Consider the following 12490-nt stretch of genomic DNA (forward strand, 5'->3'; position numbering starts at 1 on the left):
TGGCACAGTTTGCTGTGCAAAGGAGGCCACCACCAGAGGAGCGTGGGAGAGTGACCCCTGAGAGGACAAGGACCCTCACTTCTAGGCTGTTATGCAAAGGAAATACTCTTTCTCTTGGAGGCACAGTATGTTTGAATCTCTGTGACCTCAGCTTAGTTTAACCAACACAAGAACTACGGGCCAGTTCACAAATGACACCGCCTGTGAGCCGATGTCCAGCCAGTCCACTCTGCCATCTGAGGCACTCTGATCACAACAGCGGTTCAGACAGACTTCTAGAAATATCTAGAGATCATGCGGTGAAGGGGGTAGCTGAAGAATCATTTAACCCAAGAATCTGCTGCTACGGATCCCAAAAACCAAAAACTCCTCTCCCTAGAGAGCATGGCCTCTGCCATATCCTAAAATTTCCAACATGCTCCACGCTATAGTGCAAGCCATTTGGTCGCACATGTTACATTCCAATGACAGCACAGGGGAGTTTTCCATGCACCTTTAACCTCAGGACTTGTTAAAATGGATTGGTACCCTTTACCTCCGAGACAGGAGAGCACACTTCTAATAAACACCTAGGAGCTTCTGTCACTGCTGCTGGTGGTGGTAGTGTTGGTGCTGCAGTTTGAGAGTCTCTGGCACACAGTATGCATCTTCTGTCTGCAGAACATGACACAAAGTCTGAATGCCAGATGCTAATGGCTACTTGATGGTAGAGTATTTTAGTACATTCAAAATACTGGGATGCATCTTCACTCTGTAGCATGGTAAGCAAACAGACACATCATTTGTTTAACAAATCTTGTCGGTGCTTGGTTGGAGTCAGGCACTGAGAAGCAGTAGTCACAGAGCACACAGAAATGCTGGACTTCAAGGACTTTAAGCGTGAGTGGGAACATAGTTTGCCAAATTTCCGCTAAGCCCTTTTACATCGAAGAGCTCAGGCTTGCACAAGAACAAAACAACATGACTGTCCCGTGCATTTCTGAGATGAAAATGTGGAGCCTCGTGTGGTCCAGGGGCTTTCGTAGCACTCAATGCCTGCGTCCCTAATGCCCATGTGCTTCCCGCAGCACCACAGAGAACACCTATGGCTAAATCTAGAAAGAGGACTTTTCCCTGAAATACCCTGCATTCTGTCCGCTAAGGATTTCTTTTCCGTAGCCATAACCGGGAGAGCTCCCTAACGGACCTTTCATTTTATGATCCCAAGGACTGAACTGGTAGGATCCTGACCTGCAAGGAGACAGAGGGTAGTTTACCGAAGGCCTGGCCAGATGATTCCTTAGTCAGAGCTTTTGTATTAAGAGGGTTACTTTGAGCGACAACCTGGCCTTTACTCAGCAGGTCCCTGGTTGAGTGTGACGACCCCTTTCTTCCTGCTGGCATGCTTTTGATAAATGTTGTCTAGAGTTCCTGGGTTCCAGGCTGTGCTCTACACTAGGACATTCCCAGGTGAATGGGACTGTCCCGGCTCGCTCTCAGTGATCTCAGGATTGAGGCTTAGCTGCCTCTTCCTTGTTGTCCTCCAGGTGCTGCCTGCGAGCCTCTTTGGGGTTGGTTCTAGTTTCTCTGCTGCTGGGATGAGACACCTGACCAAAAGCAATTGGGGGTGGAGTTGGAGTAGTAAATTAAAAAAAATTTACAGGTTATAGGTCATCATCCGGGGAAAGCTAAGTCAGGGACTGGGAGGCAAAAACTGAACCAGAGATTAGGAAGATTGTTGCTCTAGAGAATAAGATGCTCACCTCATAGTTACACAGGCACACTTGCCTTTGTCCTCACTGCACACATGTGTGCATAAAACACTCCCTACACACGATATAAAAATTAAAATATAAAGAGAAATGACAATGATTATCTGAGATCTTGGCTTTGGTTTTTGGTTTGCTTTTTACCTTTATGTAGTGTGTATACAGGTATGGATGAGCATGTGGAAGTCAGAACAGCTTATGGGTGTTAGTTCTCTCCCTGGGCCATGTGCGTCATTGTTCTTTGAAGTACGGGGGTCCCATGGCACCGAGAGAAGAGGGGTGAGGAGTTGGGGGAGAATCTCCTGGAAAGTAAAGAATCTTGGATCTCTAAAAAATAATCACCAGCTCCCAAGGAAGCAGAGAGAGACAAGGTATCTAGGGAGAGGAAGAGAGCTTTGGAATTGAAGGGAGAAAGGGGAGCATGGTTAGCAGCAAAAGCTTCACAAATACTTAGCATAACCTGCTGTGTGACCTTTTGTGCCCTTTCTTGTTAAGTAGCATATTAGATCATCTATACAGCCAACTTCTCGTTTTTTGTTTTTCCCCAAAGAAAACTAGTACTAAAGTTTCCTAGTGGCCTGGTTTAAACATCTTTCACAGGTAGCCACATATCTTAGGAAGTTAGGAGGCTTGAAATCAGACTCTTTGGCTCCAGGGAGGTCTCTGTTCCTGGGTCAGAGGGCCACAGGTAAGAACACTGAGTCATCAGCCTATGGGAATAAGGGCCGAGAGCCAGAGGAGCGATAACAGCCTGCTGATAGAGACCAAGGCCACTTTTTAAAAGCCCTCTGTGAGGCCGCTAAGTGAATAAGCACACAGGGAACACACTTCCTCCTCACACAGCCTGACTCCCTAGCCTCGTTAACCAGCCATCTTCCAGCTCTCCCTGCTCTTTTCAACCCTCCAGTGCCAAGTAGCATCCTAAATTTCCTTTCTCTCAATTCAGACAGGGCTCTTGACTACAATAGCCTTAAGTCCTGGAAGCTCAATCCTACTGTTTTGAGTAGTCGCCTAGCTGTACTGTCTCCCCACTTTCTCTCTGAGCCCAGTGGGGCTTCTCCAACTTAGCCGTTAACAGTGCCCTGTGCTGGACTTGTGGCTCAGGAGTACAGTGCTGGCCTAACCTGTGTGAGGTCCTGTCTGTTAAGTCCCTAGCACTACCCAAAAGATTATTTTACATAAATAAACAAACCCAATTACCTAAAAAGCTTGCTCGTGTGTGGGTTTCTAAACTGCAGTCCATTTACTTCACTTAAAGTGGGATAAAGGTCAGGGAGCTGCAGGATAAAGAAGTCAGCCAGGCAAATCGAAGGCAGCCAGCTCATGACTTTCATTGGTAACTCTTGCAGCTGCATCAGGGTTGGGGACATTCAGGAGCAGCAGGGTCACTCACTCAGCTCAGGTAACCGAGGACACGCTATGTGTCAGTCACAGCGCTGGGGTCAGGGTACACTGGCGAGGGGAAACCTGTTCTTAAGAATCTGAAGTTTAAGCAAATAATCGTGCAGGTGATCGGAGAAAGACAACTGGGACAAGTTCATGGAGAACGGCATAGTGTCAGTAAAACCCCTGACTCAGACTTTCTCCCCATCCCCATCCCCAGGAGTCAAGGATTCTGTACCCTGAGGCTCAGTGTTATCCAGCCTAGAGACAAAGGTGAACATCCCTAATGCGGAGGGCCACGGGAGTTTAGGACAGCTGAGAAGCCGACAGAAGTGACTGGGTGTCCTCAGTCATCCATGCCCAGGGTTGGTTAACCCTCGTGTAGGCTTCCAGAGCTCTCTCCGATGGCCCATCCTCTCTCCTCTCTCTGACGGCCCATCCTTTAGAAGGCTAGAGAAACTGAAGAAATATTGATTTGCTAAACGTAGCTATTAAGTCACAGCTAAATGTGAGCTGTGCTAAGACCCTTGTCAGTCGTGTAGAACCTGACACTTCCGCTGGCATTCCTGGTCTGAGTAGATCACACATCCTGTGTCACCGCAGCCTGTGCTAAGAATGGGAGACAGCTGTCTAAATCCCAGAAGCCCCCCGAAGAGGCTGGCAGAGGCTGGGCGTTCTGCTGAGAAGGAAAGGGAGGGTAAGACATCCAGAAATGTCCATGCCAGCTGACAAAGAGACGGTGGCACCTCCATCTGCTGTCTGATCTCTCTTCACGATCCCTTCCAGCTTTCCTGCCTGGCTGCTCAAGGGCCACGTCTGTTCACCCCAGCAGCCCGGGCTTCTCTAATGGTGCACTATTGTGGGATATTTGTACACCTTGTGAAGATGCATTGCTCTAATTGCTGCAATAAAAAGCTGAACTGTCAAGAGCTAGGTAGGAGGTAGAGGCGGGGTTTCCGAGGAAAGAAGGGAAGAGGCAGAGGAATCTAGGCGCATGGGAGATGCCATGTAGACAAGGAACAAGTTGGACACGCAAAATAGGAAAGAGGTAAAAGCCCCATGAGAGAACATAGATGAGTAGAAATATGGGTTAAGTTATAAGAGCTAATGGGTCTTGCCTAAGTTAAGACCAAATTTTTATAAATAGTAATAAGCCTCCATGTCATTATTTGTGAGCTGGTGGCCCAAAGGAGAGTCTGATTACAGAGTAGTCTTGTAATGGACTGCTCATAGCCAAAGAAAGGGATTTGATCCTTTTTGGGGGGGGAGAATAAAGTGTTAGACAATGTTTGCCCTCCTGGGATTTGTATTTTTAAAAAGCCTAGGCAGTCCTAAAGAACTAAGGAGCTGATCAGTATGTATCAAATGGCTCTGTCCCCTGGCCAGGCAGTGATGGGACCCCTCGTTCTTAGCTGGACATAGTGCCCAGAATAAGGATCACATTTCTTAGCGTCTCATTTCCTAGGTGTTGTCCTGTGGCCAAGTTCTGACCAAAGAGATGGAAACACAAGTGCCCTAAGATAGTTTCTAGGATGGATGTTTCTATAAAGGGCGGTTGGTGTCCGTTTTCGTCTTTCTTTGTCCTTTCTTCCATCAAGAATATGATGACTGATGACCTAGACACCATCCTGGGCTACAAAAGCAACAGGAGGGATGGTAGGGAGGCTGGAAAGGGCAGGGATCCCTGAGCGCTTAGTGGATAAAGCCACTGGCCTGGCCTGGGTCATCAACCTCTGAATGTGTGAAAGCAAAATAAAATCTCATGTCACCGAAGGCAACGTTGTCTTGAAATTGTTATTCACAGTTAAACATACCCCAACCGATAAGATTGCAAGAGTCCTCCTTTTCTTTTTCCCTTCCTCCTTCCCTTCTTTCCTCTCCCAAAGGTATTTCTGTCATCATACATGGTTGTTTCTCTAAGTCAACCCAAGCTGGATCCTAAGATAGAAAATGAGCCAGGATTGGGCCTGAGGCCCCTGAGAATAGCCCCACTACAACTCTGTAGTCACCTTCCCTACGTAGGCTTTCTCCACCCCGCATTTGAACATTAGCCTTCTTCTTACAAACCTGGTAGATTATCTGTCTGTTGTATGAGTGTGTGTGTGTGTGTGTGTGTGTGTGTGTGTGTGTGTGTCTGATTGATTGATAGGGATGGGTAGCAGGGACTGGTGGGTAGTGTCACACTTACATTTCCCAAACACATTTCTAGAGTGACCTACAAAGGTACAGTTCTGTAGAAAGAAAAGGGGCCACACTAGAGGTGACACATGTCTTGGCCACAAAGGAGGGAGGAACCTAGGCCATACCGGTCAAGGCTTAAGCTTCCCAACAACCTATGACCTGCTAGGAAAAATGTGCACTGTGCCAACCTGACTCCTGCCTGGAGTCCAGACTGAAAGTGAAGCCTTGTTAGCTAGAAGTGGGAACTACACCTGCAGGATCAGGAGAATGGCAGGGCCATACAAACTGTAGGCAGAGGATGAGGACCAAGGAAGTCAGGGGTGAAACAGCAGCATTTGGTTGGGACATAGTCAGTCTTAACCTGGGTGAATTCTGGGATTCATAATGGGCATTCGCTTTCATGGACACACATTCCCTGGAACCAGAATGACTTCTTAAGAAAGGCACAAATAGATCAGACTTGTTCAGAAGAATGCCAGAGGTTAGACTACATCTCACAAAAAGACTGAAGAAATGGGGGCTTTCTTTCTTTAAAAATGCAAATGAGCTGGGCATGGTGGAGCCCCACTTACATTTCTGTGCTCTGGGGTGACAGAGGCAGGCGTGAATTCAAGGCCAGACTGGTTGATATAATGAGCTGCTGGTCAGAGCTATATAGTATGAGCCTGTCTTAAAAAAATAAACCAAGGGGTTGGAGAGATGACTCAAATGTTAAGAGAGCACTGCTGCTTTTGCAAAGGACCCAAATTTCGTTCTCAGTACCCATATGCAGGTTCACAACCATCTGGAACTCCAATTTCAGAGGATGCAATGCCCACTTTGGGCCACCCTGGGCACCAGGGTGAAGACATATGCAAGTACACATAAACATTTATGAATATATGTATATGTGTGTATGTATGTATGTATATAATAAGCCAAACAAAACTGTGTAAAATTAGGGATTGGAAGGTTGTTTTCAATATATACAGAGATGTACAAGGCTTGCTTTTTGATCCTGCAAGCGAGGAACTAAGATTGAGTAGAAGTCACGAGGAGCTAGGGTTTAGTTCAGAATTTCCCAAACATCGGATGTTTGGCTGTGGGGAGCGTGCAGATAGGGAGTTGACAGTCCCTGGAGGCATTTAATTGGAGAATGGTTGACCTTACTTACTCTGCAATGAGAGTTTGAACCAGAGGACCTCTGACATTAGCTAAACACAGAGAGTCTACCCATTGTCACTACCATTACCGTCTGTCCTTTGACTGAATCTGCAGTTAGAAATTGAAGCTTAGGTCTACCATAAAGAAACATCTTTTTTGATCTCTAGAAGACCACAAAAGTCTTCTTTGAGGGTCAAAAAAAAAAAAATACAAAGAGGGTCATAAAATACTCCATCTTTTCAACTCATCTACCTTTGTCCCTGGAACCTTTCTAGTGGGAGAATGTTCTAGCAGGACCCTCCTTCCTCAGATTAGCCTTTCAGAAAGATGCCCACTATTATTGCCTCAGAAAAATTGTGTGTTGATATTTGATCGTACCTGAGACTCCTGAGACTGTCAGAAAAGTTTACCTTGAATCAGAAGGTGGAGCCAGCTACTAGCTGACCAAAATTAGCCACAGAGGTTTTGGAGGAGTGGGGATGGATAGAGAGACACAGGAAGTAGTAGGGAGGGGCTGAAAGAAAGGCTCAGCCTTTTTTTTTTTTTGTATGGAGGAAAGAGAGAGAGGGGAAGAAGAGAGAGAGAGTCACTGGTCACTTCTCCGCCTCTTCTCTGATCAATCGGTTTCTTACCCTGATATCTGACCCCTGAGTTTCTATTGATAAAGTTTCTATTGATAATTAGATAAACACATCATACATGTGAGCCTGTTTGTAGGTTCATGCATGTGAGTGCAGGTGCTTGCAGAGGCCAAAGGCACTGGATCCTCCAGAAGCTGGAGAATGTGAACTGCCTGTTGTGGGGGATGGGTACCCAACTCAGGTACCTTGGAAGAACAGCATGCTATTCCAAACTGCTGAACCATCTCTCCAGCCCCTCCACTGCTATTGCCTTGTAAACAGATCGAAGATTGTTGAAATGAATTAATTTATATTTATTTTAAGAAAGGTGTCACTCTTGGACTAAAGCAACCTTCCCAACTCTTAACCACCTCAGTAATTGGGACTACCTTGTCACTACTCCCGACTGATGCTCCTCCTCATATCTGGTGGCGGTGATAGGGCTTTATGCATCTAGAAAAGTGCTCTACCACTGAACTACATGCTCGGCACAGCGACTTTATTTTTAAAGCTGAAAAAAAGATGCCTCCTTTGGTGCAAATTTTCTAAGGGAAATTAAATCCAACCAACTCATCCTTCACTGGAGTCGCACAAAAAAGCAGCTCGGATGGCCTGGAAGCTCTAGCAATAGTTTGGCACCACTAACTCACGGGTCTTCTGTCCTACCACCTCCCAAACACGCCAGTGAGTCACTCTTTGGGGACACCAAGCATCTCTGTTGTTCTGCCAGAACAAAGCAAACGTCATTCTCTATGTGTCCTCTTCTCTCTGCTACGGCCACCTCCACCATAAACACATTAATATGGAAGGAGGCAGAGAATCCTAGCGTGTCTCACTATACTGATGTTGTGTGGCTTCATCAGCTAGGAAGTCTATTCATCAGGACCCAGTATCCAAGACAAGCAGCATCCTGTTCTTCCAACGTAAAAGTCCAACTTACCATAGCGCCAAGGTTAAAAAGTCCATTTGAGTTTTTGAAGCAAGGTCTCATGTAGTTCAGGCTGACCTCAGACTCACTATTCAGCAGAAGATGACTTTGAACTTCTGATTCTCTTTGTCAGTACTTCTGGACCACTGGGATTACCAGGGCCTTGGTCTCTCAGCTAAAGGGTTCTTATTGGTTATCTTCATACCATTTTCTCATATAGGTCATAGATTCAATTTCAGACCTAGGGATATAGAGAGTGCCAGAAAGAGCACAGACGAAAGCAGTAAAGGAAAGTGCCTATTCGTCACCTCTTGACCTTCCAAGAGCTAGCTGTTACAGAGGACAGTTTGTTTTTCTGTTAAACATGAAGGGGTCCATTAAAAAGCAGAATGACACCCCGTGGACTAACCAGGTGTCCTTCTGGGATGGATGGTGAGGGCATTCAACCCTGCCTCTTGCCTGGTGTTATCTAGCCATTCTGATCAGTCCGCAGCCTTTCCCAAGCCCCCCAGCTACAGAGTGGTACATCTGGGCTGCTTTCACACACCCTGCCACGGAGCCATTTTCTCTGCACTGCACACAGCTCCTGCTGCCAGAATGAGTCACCTTCTAACTCCTCCCTTCTGCCCCTTCACTCGGGACTTAAAAATACCCTGGTGCTGGCCGAAAAGAGCCCTGCTGTGCATGAGCACGTGTGTGTGTGTGTGTGTGTGTGTGTGTGTGTGAACGTGGGCTTGGCAGCTCAGTCTTCCACAGCCTCTGCAGAGCCCGGCTGCATTCTGTTCGGCAGAGGGGTTAAGAGAGTGGATCACTTCAGGGAGTTCTCTTTTCAGCTCTGGTTCTCCCCAGCAGCCTGCCAAAGTCACCCTCTTTCCTTTGCAGGCGCATCCATTTTAGCCTCCCCGGTTTGGAGCAGAAGAATCTTAGCCTTGACAGACACTGTCTCTCCTCTCAGGCCAGTCTCTGGATGGCCATCTTGCTACAGGCAGGGATAGCTTGTCTGCTTCTACCTGCTGGACCCCGTGTCTGCCTCCGGGTACATTCTGCATCAATTACAACCGCATCTGGCTGTTTTCTGAGTTGGAATCTGTCATCCCCACTCGGATAGCCCTCCCTCAGTCCTCTGCTGTCAGTTCTGTTTAGTGCTCCTCCTCTGTCCACCCACACAGACTGTTAACCTTGGGCAGAGCCAATCCTAGGATGCCAGAACCATATCTCTTTCCTACTCAGCACAGAAAGGGGACTGAGCCATACCACCAAACCGAGTACTCTTCCTCCAATGACCGTCTACAGGTAACCAGGGAACAGGGTTCTTAGGTCCCGATGGTCCACACCCAGCTGCACACTGCACCTGCTGGAGGCACCCCACCCTCTGAGAACCACACACATTTTGATCTCCACCTGCTGCTAAAGCACCCTGCACCTAAGGGGCCTTGGAACAAAAGCCCAGCCCAGTACAATCCAAAGGGACATTATGTGCTTGAGTTATTCATTACTTGAGTTAGCTGAGGTCACAGAGCAGGAAGCACCCTGGGAAGCAAGGGGAAAGGTGGCATTGAGGGTGGGGACTTTGTCAGGGTGACCTTCCAGGGCTCAAAGGGAACTCAGAGTCCTGCTCCTGGTTAAGTATCAGAGTAAGATGGTCAGTCATAATGTCATACCAATAGCTTCAAGGTTACCCAAGGTCACATGGAAGGAATTATTGTTAAGCTAGCTACTTAATAGCCCTTGCTATGCGCTAGGCAGTGTGCTTAACACTTTCCCACATCCTTCCTTTAATCCTGGCTACAATGTAACGCTCTAATTTTACAGCGGAGGGAACAGCCCTGGAGAGAACAAGCGCCTTGGTCAACCAAAGATGGAAAGCTGCCTGCCTGGCCTGGGAGTGAGGTCTGCGGCTACATCTCTATCTTAGCCTTCCTAGGGCTGCTCTCTGTGGAAAGAAGGTGAAGTGCATGAGGCAGCTCCAGATGGTGGAGACTGGCTGGGCAGGTGGGGCTTGAGGTGAGCCATTGAAAGAAACAGTTCCCACATAAGTGGGCGAGATCCGTGTACTGCAGCTCTGGGTGGGAACAGGAGTGCTTCTGCCCAGCCTAGGCGAGATGCCACTGTGGGTCAGCAGGCCTGACTCGTGCGGAGCAGGCGAACTCACTTGAGAAGGGGAGACATCTACTAGAGGGAGACAGGACGGGTGAGAAAGAAAGCTGGTTTGTCTCACACGACATCAGTATAACTGACTGACATTTGTCACACAAATTGGCAGCTAAGTGAGGGCCAGCACTTTTTTCTTTAAAAGAATAAAGGAAGTTTTGATTAAAAAAAAAAAGAGTAAGACCTGTCTCTGTGAACCTGTATGTGCTTGTGTTAACACGTGCTTGTGTTAATGCATGCTTGTGGGAATGTTGAGGCACAAGGGTGGTGAGGGATGGGTACCACAACAGCCATTACTTTTTTTTCCTTTTCTTTCTTCCACCCTCCTCCCCACTCTTTGTAGCTCAGGCTGGTCCAGCACTCAGTACACAGTTTATGCTAACCCCATACTTACAATCCTCCTGCATCTGCTTCCAGATTGTGGGATTATAGGTTTAAACCATTGAATTCCTGCCAAGCCTTATCCTTCTTGAAGCTACCTCTATCCTCATCCTCATCCCTGATGGTTCTTTTGGTGATTTTGCCCACAGGGTTTCCTCCATCTCACAGTAGTGAGCACTTAAAATATATAGAGCCTTCCCAGTGGTCTGGTCTGCTGGAACCCCCTCCACAATGTAAATTCTTCCTAGAGACTGATCAGGGGCATCGAATCTACAGGTGCAGCCTCTTCCAATAGCTCATCAACCACCAACTTGGGGCTTTTCCAAAAATAAACACTGCAGGGGCAAAGCAGGGGTGACTTCCTTTCTCAACAAGCCTCTCTCACTGATGTAGCCTGGCCCCTGGCTGTAGCCCCACCGGCTGGGTGCGACTAGGTTGCTGCTCTGTCCCTAAATTTTGGGAAATTCCAGGTTTTCTTCAGTCTTGCAAGTGAGATTAGTGAGAACAAGCTCATTTCGCAGCCCTTCGATCTTGTCCTTGGGCCTCCAAGGTTGACCTTGAAAATGGCAGGGTGCCTTGGGAAATCACCTCTGTTTTGGGAAGGTCCTTGTTAAGCAGCTAGCTCTTTCCACAACCAGCCAGGCCGCTCTGGGGATAGGCTTTTCTGCAGCCACTGCAGAAGCATCGCCACGTTTTCTGCTGTGTCATCACCCCAAGAGCTGTGTGGGAAGCTGCTCAGGGGCTCAGTGGATGAAAATAAGAGTGGTTTTTCAGCCACCAAGTTTGGAAAGGGTGGGACGCAGGTCCTGTCCAACCTTGAGCTTGGCGACGCCCTGACACATGAGCTGGGCCTTCCAGTGTTCTGTCATTCCAAGAATTCTACAGTAGAGGGTAGGGGTGCCCCCAGTGAGATACAACAGTAAGCCAAGGAGAATACCAGCCACGGACCTGGGCCAGGAGAGTCTTAGGTGGCTGGGTCATGTGCAGTGATTGTTCCCCGGGGTCTAGACTTGCAGGAGCCACAACCAGTTCCCAGCTATAGACCAGGGTGGGTTTGGCAATTGTCCGGCTTGAGGTGGTTCAGGCCGCCCACAAGGAGCACAGCCCAGAAGTCAGGAACCCAGGCTGCCCGCTGGGCTGGCCTGCTGGGTGAGGGACGGGCCGGAACTGCAACCGCAGCGGCCGAGATCGCGAGGGGGCGGCAGGTGCAGGAGCGGAGAGGCGGAGCAGAGCTGGGCAGAGTCACTAGCGTCCCGGAGTGACCTTACCCCACCCAGCTAGGGCCTAGGAGAAGTGGACCTGCAGCAAAGCCAGGCCAGGAGGTGTGTGTGGGGGTACCAGACACGAGGATGATACCAAAAGACCGAGGTCTCCGGGGCTCCCAGAGATCGATGCAGGTGCAAGTCACCGCACCAGCGTAGGGAGTGTCCGGGAACAGCTCGGGGCAAAGAGAGGACGCGCAGAGCACCCGGGGTACAACTCACCAACCCCCAGTCCCTCTCCGCGCCCCTGCCGCCGCGCCAGCCCCTCAAGCCCAGCCGGCTCCTTTGTGGCAGCCCCGCGCCCGCCCCTTCGGGTCTCAGGCTCCGCCTTCTCGGAGGTGGCGATTGGTCCGCCGTGTCGCCGGTGGGCGTGGCTACGGGTGGCGGAGGCGCGGTATATAGTAAAGGTAGGGCGTGCGCCCTCAGCCAATTTCTCGGCTCGTGGCCTGCGCGCGCGTGTGTCGAGCCCGCGCTCCGCTCCTCTCGTCCTTCCCGGTGACTTTCCCTCCTTGTCCCTGACCGGTCTTGGCAGAGGTCACAGCAGGCAGAGTGGTGCAGCTACAGCTTGGCGCTGCGGGGTTCGCCGAGACCCCCCGAAAAGCGTTCGGAGCGCGGTCGCGCGCCCACCGCTAGGTGCGGGGCTCGGAGCCGCCCAGCCCGCGCGCGCCCTCCTCCTTCGTCCCTCCTCCCTCC

General features: G+C 49.2%; 1 long non-coding RNA gene across 1 annotated transcript in view; it reads right to left on the reverse strand.

Moving 5' to 3' along the window:
• Nucleotides 1-8131, reverse strand: part of LOC121454937 — a 30457-nt gene extending 22326 nt beyond the window's left edge. The window contains exons 1-2 of the long non-coding RNA XR_005975386.1: nt 8016-8131; nt 536-654 (exon numbers count right to left, since the gene is read on the reverse strand). This is a non-coding gene — a long non-coding RNA (uncharacterized LOC121454937). The remainder of the gene's footprint in view (nt 1-535; nt 655-8015) is intronic.
• Between the last annotated feature and the right edge of the window lie 4359 nt (nt 8132-12490).

The sequence above is a fragment of the Microtus oregoni genome, unplaced genomic scaffold (assembly GCF_018167655.1).
Source record: "Microtus oregoni isolate MIOR12 unplaced genomic scaffold, Mior012 000013F_ref0000133, whole genome shotgun sequence".
In the NCBI taxonomy this organism is placed as follows: Eukaryota; Metazoa; Chordata; class Mammalia; order Rodentia; family Cricetidae; genus Microtus; species Microtus oregoni.